The 6,735-nt window shown below is 38.1% G+C and overlaps 1 protein-coding gene across 3 annotated transcripts in view; it reads right to left on the reverse strand.

Moving 5' to 3' along the window:
- LOC137997427 (zinc finger protein 431-like) overlaps positions 1-3,832 on the reverse strand; it is a 17,779-nt gene extending 13,947 nt beyond the window's left edge. The window contains exons 1-3 of one of the 3 annotated variants that reach the window (XM_068843411.1): positions 3,771-3,832; positions 3,171-3,263; positions 2,320-2,344 (exon numbers count right to left, since the gene is read on the reverse strand). The gene's annotated coding sequence lies outside the window, so the exon portion shown is untranslated. The remainder of the gene's footprint in view (positions 1-2,319; positions 2,345-3,170; positions 3,264-3,770) is intronic. The other 2 variants (XM_068843412.1, XM_068843410.1) reach the window with 2 other exon arrangements.
- Positions 3,833-6,735: the final 2,903 nt, after the last annotated feature.

The raw sequence follows: 6,735 nt of genomic DNA on the forward strand, positions 1-6,735 counted from the left end.
TAAAGGTAAGCGTAGAGGCTGGAAAGAAGGGTTAACAAGAAATAAAGATCTTTGAATGACAATAAAATGTTTATTTTAAGCATTTCCCAGTAATAACATTAACATAGACAAAAAAGGCAAAAATGCCTGTAGAAATTAATCTAAAAGATTGCAACTTCTGGCAGATGAAAAAATAAACGTCAAGAATACATTTTGAAATAGCTGAAAGCCCAGGCACAGTATAACAGTCACGCTACGGCACGCATAACCAGTAGTTTTGTAATTTGAACCCACTATGCAACATGCCAGTTTTGAACTTTGCTCTCAAGATTCTGAATTTCCTGTGGATATTTCCCTGATATGTTGCAAATAGGCACAAGCTATGAACTTTTGTTTTATTACAATGTATAAAGTAAACAGTGTTTGCATGGTGAAAACTACATGTACGGAGCACCAAGGAGTTCACAAGAACTCGTTTCAGACATGTGCGTGCATTTCAGGATCCAATTGGAACTTGGAAATTTTTTTTTTTTTAAAGGGGAAAACCGGAATACCCGGAGAAAAACCCCTTGGAGCAGAGTAGAGAACCAACAACAAACTCAACCCACATATGACGCTGGGTCCGGGAATCGAACCCGGACCACATTTGTGGGAGGCGAGTGCTCTCACCGCTGCACTAAACCCTGCTGCCCATTTCAAGCATTTGATGAATTATTAATCAGTTTAAAAATTCCTTTTATAATCCAGTTTCACATTATTTTGTTGCTGTACATGGGAAAGTCTGGAAGGTGCAATTAGGGCTTTTAATGCTTCCAAAAGGGGTGACACTTTGAACATACTAATAAATAGACATCACGAACTTTTTCCAGACTGAGTATGAATTCTTATTGTGACCATTTCACTGACTTTACAAAGTCTCTTTTGAGGATTTGCTTCTGACTTTTTTTATCATTTTGGCATTGTAGCATTTCTGGGATTCTTGAATTTCTTTTTGTTTTTGGGAGGCTTGGGACCTAGTTGTGGAGACAGCATGATCTTATTTGGGAGTTTGATCTTGTCTTGGAGTAGGGTCTTCTTCAGGAATATGATCTGACAATTCATGCTTTACTTTCATGCGAAACACTGCTTCATACGGTGTCATGTTTATTGTACTAAGAAAAGTAATAATAATTCCTGATGTACGCTGCTTTCATTGTATTTGCACCACTTCGAAATTTCAAGACCACACATGCTCATTATCAAGGGACTCATGTCTTCCTTGAATGTACAATTTGACCTTTCAACAAGCCTCTTGTGTCGTCAGGGTTACGGCTGCTCAAATTGGAGTACATGTAGTTCAAAACTGATTTTTTGCGTAAAAATGTTCTGAGTTGTTTATTTTCAAATTCACCAACATTTTCTTTAGGATAGCCATTTGTCAGAAGATACTTTTCAATTTCATGCAATACTTCCTCAGTTAATTTGTTATGAACGGGGTGAACATTAACAACTTTTGTGTGGTAATCAATAGTATCGATAGTCCACTGGTGGTTTGGTTCACATTCACATTGACAGTTTCTAAAATCCATAAGATCAACTTCAATCAATGATAGAAACGATTGATATTGTAGAGGAATTACACTGTACAATGTACCACTGGTTTCACGGGAACACATGAGCCCAACACATTGGATTGACTTGGTAGCTCAGTTGGTAGAGCATTGCACCGGAATCACAGAGGTCATGCCTTTAAATCCCGTTGAGGGTGCCTGAATTTTTTCAGGTGTTGATTGGGATAATTGCTTAAATTGTCCTTTTAAGTATGAGGATCATTTCAATCTCTTGTCTACAACCCACACTTCAAACTTCACGTATTTCTTCACGTGATAATAGAGGTCTTCATCAAAAAACTTATTTACTGAGGATTTTTTAGTCTTTTGACTGCCCCTCAAGCCTTTAATTTGGCTTTCAAATGTCCCCTTACAAAAATAATTGGCAACAGCTGCACGCAAAGTTACTTCTTCATCTGCCATGAACAAGTACGTGTGGGCCAAATTTCATAAAATTATGTAATTTTGGCCAAGGGATAATATGCTTGATTCCAAATCAAAATATTGCTTGTGTGGTCAAGTGGATCAGACTAAGGACATCAGATCCAGAGGTTGGTGGTTAAAACTTCGGTGAGTACAAATGTTAATTCTTGATACATGTAATGTGCATGAGAATGCTTAAGATAATTAGTGTGAGACTAAGTATCGATAAGTTGTGTGGTTGTGGGAATTGGGAGGGGAGATAATGGCATTTTGTGGAGATGGCATGTGAGTGAAGGTAGAAGGAAGGGTGAGAAGAGAATGAGCTTACCATAGCAATTCTTTCTCAGAACCCCCTAAAAGGAAGGAAAATCCCCTTTTTAGACAACTGGTTGAAAACTTTTTATCTACGTTGAAAATTTTGAACTGGTTTGAAAAAAAATAAACTGGTTTAAAAGAAAATTCAGCCCCCCCAAAAAATTAAACCACAACATAACTATATACATTTGTTATACAAACACCAATGAAATACCAAGTGAGCTTTCGTGCGAAAACATGATATCTTCATACGGGAAGATGTTATCTTCACGTCACACCTGAAAAGATCCCTGTTGCTATGGTTACATATAAAAATCATGCCTTTTGTGAAATGATTTAGTATTTTATTGGTGTTTATATAATAAATAGAATATTACATGGCTGCTTGGAGATACGGTATTTCTTTTCTTGTGTTGAAGTATTTTTCAACACTCAAAGAGAATTTCGTATCTCCATGCGGCCATGTAATATCCTCTACTTCTTTATACTAACTCTGCACTAACTCTGGTTTGTGTCGCATTTTATCATATGATGGGCAAGAACAACAACAACAACAACAAGAACAACAAAGAAAAACAGCACAACATCGATATCACAATACAACGTTTTTCTCATATTTCCGTATACAAGTATTGACATAACCATCACATTTATTCAATTGCATAAAATGAATTAACAAATTTCTGTAAAGATCGAGGCGGATGTTTTCACCCGACTTAATAATTAAACATCAGCGCTAAAGAAACTTGGGGTCACGTTCATTGGGGTCATTTTACTACATCGAAATGGCGATACTTGTCCATCATTTTCCACTGGTTTATTTGCAAAAACTTCGTTAAGCATTTACCAGCTAAGAGATCTTACCTTCAGAGTTGTCAGAAGAACAAAACGGTCCACCAAACAAAGCAAGATCAAACAAGTATACCTTTCGCGCACGCTTCGAGAGAGCGAGCGAACCTGGAAACCAAATAGTATTATTTTTCGTCACGCAATCTGTATGACCCTTCTTCCTATCATTCATGCTGACCTCAGACCTACGTGAAACGGTAGGTTGAACGTTGTCATATATAATCATAAAAATTCACTTGTTTTACTTTGTCCTTTTCTTTCGAGAAGTTACTTGATATCCGTAGCTCACATGGGCTAAAATCAAACAAGTTTTTTTTTAGATGCAAATTTCAGCCCAACGGTTGCATTTCCGGTAAAGGAGATATGCTAAATCTCTCCATTGTCTTTGGCTTATATTATTCAGACGCAAGGCTTGCAGTGGTAAAGGGGCTACTGCGTAGTGTAAGCCTCGCACAAAACGAGAGCGCACAAATTAAAACGTGCCGATAAAGGTCGACGTTTTTACACCGTCACGCAACGCAGTGACGGTTTAGGTAAAAATCTTGACACGGATTAATTTTATCAAATGAGTTGGTTAAGGTAAATAAACCACCGTAAGAAAGGTTTGTGAGTTACCGTTACGAACGTTCATTGGAGCGAAGCACTACGAAGCACTACAGTTTCTGAAGAAACTTTGATACCCTTTCTTCATCAACCTTGTCCGCCCGCGGCCTAATTCGTCAGAGTAAGACAGGGTGAGATCTGGGTATGAGATAATTTAGTTACCAGTCTATTCGCATTATTTCTTTCTGAGCCACACATGAGTGCAATCAATATAAACGGCGCTGTTTAACCCCAAAACTAACCAATTTAGCTGGCCTCGCTCCAGACGCGTTTTGTTTCTTGAAAGGTAAGCAAGGAATAGGTTAAATTTTAGCTTCTAAAGTAGCCGAGGTGCTTGTTGTTGGGTCTTTGAAGTTCTGATATTTGGGAATATCACTGAATAAGCCATTTCCGAGTTCATGACTGTCTCCTCTTCAAAGCAAGTCTAAGTGCGAAGTTCTTTTTATGAAAATTAGTTTCATGTAAAGTAGAACTAATTACCATCACAAAAACTTCGCACGTAGACTCGCTTTGAGGAGGAGGCAGACATGAACTCGGAAATCGCCTATTGACATAAAAAGTAAATGGGCCATCGATTGGAAAACCAGCTGATGCTGCACAGGTGGGTAGTGAAATTAATCAAACGAGTTGGTAAGTAAGCTTACAGATAATACTTATGGAGACTAGTGCACATCACAAATGCACGAACTAGTTCCTACGACTTCTTATTTATAGCGATATACATCGTTTATAAACAATTCTTTTGATATTTTTTTGCCAACCACTACCCTGCGAGCAGAGCGTCCTTTGATCTTCCTAGGGCTCTGCCAGTGGCCTCGACATTTCATATTGAGCATGCATCAAAAATTGAAATGTAACAATAAAACCACAAAACGAAAACCACCTGAAACAGTGGGGATATTTTTAAACTTGCCTCAGTCATTCTTTGCATGATTTTTTAAAATAATGCATGACCCCAGTGCTATCTTTAATTGCAGGCATCAAAAACACCCAAAATTCCTATGAAGAGAATTTAACCATGGACATTGCCTTAGTTGTAATTTTTTTCTGACTATGGCCCTGCTTGCAATGGTCCCAAGAGAAAGTAAAAACAATGCTTATGCAAAAAGTATTATGGTATTTTTGAAAGTGGCGGATATGTACTGATTACTAACAGTACACTAGAGAGGCGATTTCGTAGTTCATGTCTGACTCAAAGCGAGTCTGACTGCGATTCAAGTTTTTGTGATGGTAATTAGGTCTACTTTACGTGAACTGCCTCCTATTTAAAGCAAGTCTAAGTGCTCCAGAAAGGTAAGCAAGGAATAGGTTTTAGCTTCTAAAGTAGCCAAGGTGCTTGTTGTTGGGTGCTTGAAGTTCAGATATTTGGTGGTATCTCTGCATAGGCCATTTCCGAGTTCATGTCTGTAAGTAATGTTTTTACTACTTGCTGTATGACCTCTTTTGAATCTTCTAAAAATAATGACCAATCAGCATCTCTGGTTCTCACAGTTTGAAGCCTGGTATTATACTTTTCAAATTGTTTGACCAAAGCTAAAAGGCAGTTTGGGATATACATAGCACTGAAGATGAGATTTAGCAGAATTATTAAAATCGCAGTAACCAGTGAATCTCTCACTACAATTACTCCTTTATTTACTGATTAACAACACCTCCTCTGTCTCTTAGAGACCCTGAAAAATTCAAGCGGCTTCAATGAAATCAAACCCATGACCTCTGCTATGCCGGTGCAATGCTCTACCGACTGAGCTACGTGTATGAAGCCATTCAGTTGGGAGCAGATCAATTTCTAGGGCACATTTGTTCCAATGAAAGGACTAATGAATGAGAGACGAATGACAAATGCGAGAGAATCACTTTTTTTGTCTATAACACACACTTCAAATATGCACTTTCTGAACTGCTCCCAACTGAGTGGCTTAATAGCTCAGTTTGTAGAGCATTGCACTGGCATCACAGAGGTCATAGGTTTGAATCCTGTTGAAGCCGTCTGAATTTTTCAGGTTTCATTAAGAGTCACCCAAGCGAGTAATAAGGGAACACATGAAAGATGTTATTCACCAACTGAGAACGTGGAAATTTTAACCATATATGTTATTGCTGATATGCCTTAAAATGTGACCGCATGATACAGTTAAGAGTCAATTATATGGTTAAAATTAGACTATATGACTGCGTGATGCAGTTGTAGTTTATACCCACATTTCACCGTTGCTTATCACAGAATCTCCAGAATCTCCAGTAGGGTTAGTGGTTAGAGCATCTGTACTAGATCATGGGGGTTATGGGATCAAATCCCATCTGGGGCGCGGAATTTTTGTGATTTCCCAGTTGATGCATACCTGTGAGAGTCAGTTTCTCAAATTCTCCGGACAAGTGCGAGGATCACCTCTATCTTTTGTCTATAAGCTCCACTTCAAATATGCATTTCTTTATTATTATTCTTATTCTTATTGTTGTTATTATTATTATTATTATTATTATTATTATTATTATTGTACATTCACAGCAACTATGCTTTTCTGGAGTTTTGCTTGAAGCCAAGTCACAACTAGTAACCTCAGGATTCAAGGACCTTTCTCAAGATTGTTGTCGTACCAAGAAGAAGGGTCTTCTGTAATAGATCAATCCCAACATCCACTCCAATTTCTTCCAAATTTGCTTTCAAGGCTCTTGGGGTGGTCCCAAGGGCACGCACTATGAGTTGGATAACTTTAACCTGCCAAATCCTCCTGATTTCCCTTTCTAGATCTTGGTACTTTTGAAACTTCTCATCTTGGCTCTGCTCCAGATGCTAATCTTGCGCTATCGAGAAATCAAAAATTTTGCACGTTTTTTTTGCCTTGTCTAGCACCAGCAGATCTGGTCTTGTTGCTGTGATCACTAGTCTTTATCAGTCTGTATGGTAAAATTCCACAAAATTTTTCCAATCCACATTTTCTAAGACACTTTCTGGGGTGTGTTCATCTAGCCTTTC

This window comes from Montipora foliosa, chromosome 3 (assembly GCF_036669935.1).
Source record: "Montipora foliosa isolate CH-2021 chromosome 3, ASM3666993v2, whole genome shotgun sequence".
Classification (NCBI taxonomy): Eukaryota; Metazoa; Cnidaria; class Anthozoa; order Scleractinia; family Acroporidae; genus Montipora; species Montipora foliosa.